The 1,622-nt window shown below is 32.7% G+C and overlaps 1 protein-coding gene across 1 annotated transcript in view; it reads left to right on the top strand.

Moving 5' to 3' along the window:
• The window catches only part of LOC108769173 (sphingomyelin phosphodiesterase 1), a 9,070-nt gene that overhangs the window by 386 nt on the left and 7,062 nt on the right, over positions 1-1,622 (top strand). The gene's annotated exons all lie outside the window — the stretch shown is intronic.

The raw sequence follows: 1,622 nt of genomic DNA, 5'->3' as shown, positions 1-1,622 counted from the left end.
AATTGTTGAAAATGTCCACCTTGCGCCATGATACATCCATCGAGCCTTCTTCTCAAAGATTGACGTACACGCTCAAAGATACCAGGTGTGTTACGTATTGCCTCGCATGAAGCAACTATTTGATTCCTCAAATCATTTTCATTCTCAATAGGGGTGGGCATATCTGCTATTTCAAAATTTGTAAACTTAGGCATGATGAAACCGATTTTGATGGATTGAAACAATTTGGCCCGAAAACGTATGTACAAGCTAACTGACCCGCAGCAACATCAGGACTGAAGTCTATTTTTGATTTTGTGACTTTGACTTCGACTTCGTCACTTTGTTTACGGTTGTGCGAATAGTAACTCACATGAAGCAAGGCATATTTATGCAGGAAGATATCTCCAACGCAATTTATCGTTTCGTCAAACATTTGCGAACATTCACCTGTATTTCGGAAACTAAGTCGTTTAGGACACATGTTTATATGGACTTTTTTACTTGAAATAAACCAAAGAATCGCTCTGTTAAGTTTGGGAACATACTTAACTAACACCCTGTATATATACACATATATAATATACATATATATATAAACAAAAAATTATTGAATTATAACATAAAATAATGCTATAAAGTTTAATGCAATATTCATACTGTCCATATTATCCTATATAGTTGCCATTTTTGTTTATCTTGATAGCAAAACATAAATATCTTATTACTGTACGTTCACATTACTAAAGGCCATGGCATACAAAAAAACGTAAGCAGTAAGCGAATTGGCCACAGTAAAGACTATAAGGTCATAGCGTAAGGCTATTCAACAATGTTGATTTCCTTACTGCTTATATTTTACTGTTTGAATTTTTTGTGCTATGGCCCTAAGAGAACCAGTACACTTTTCATAGCAGTAATCGTAAGCCATACCGTTAAAAATTAGCTCAATTAGCTATTAACCAATTAATTATGGAAAGTATACGTGTACGGGTCCTCTAAGGACTGCCACACACATTTTTCGTAACTGTAAGTACTGTAAAGGATCATTTATACTAGCCGTAATCTGTAAGAATTGACTATAATCACAGTCGAATAAGTGGGAAATAATCGACTATTGGTCAATTCGTATAAATTACAGATAAGTAGTATAAATGATCCTTAAGAATAAATTAATCACAGTAAAAAATTGTTAAAAATCTTCAGTTCTAATTAACTAATTCTTGGGGATCATTTATACTGACTATAATCTGCTAACTTATATGCTATAATTTGTAAGAACTGACCAATTACAGTGAAAGGGAAATAATCTATGATTGGTCAATTCTTACAGATTACGGCCAGTTAAATGATGATCCTTTATGGTACGTTTTACGGTTAATTATTTGCGCAACCTTGATAGAATGTACTTCAATACAAAAAATATAAAAGATGTGAAGCTCTATAGTTTTCGTTTAACATAAAGTTCTGAGGTGTACAAAATATTTATATATCATATTTTAGAGAAACTTCAGAAAACAAAAAAAAATCATGATATCAAAGACAATAAATCTAATGCATCTGTTAAGAAAAAATAAATAGTGGAGACATCGATCGAGAATTAAATAACAAGATTGTATTTAGTGGCGTAGCCGGGGGGGGGG

This window comes from Trachymyrmex cornetzi, unplaced genomic scaffold (assembly GCF_001594075.2).
Source record: "Trachymyrmex cornetzi isolate Tcor2-1 unplaced genomic scaffold, Tcor1.1 scaffold871, whole genome shotgun sequence".
Lineage (NCBI taxonomy): Eukaryota > Metazoa > Arthropoda > Insecta > Hymenoptera > Formicidae > Trachymyrmex > Trachymyrmex cornetzi.
Note: the sequence above shows the minus strand (reverse complement) of the source record. Positions and strands in the feature narration are given on the sequence as shown.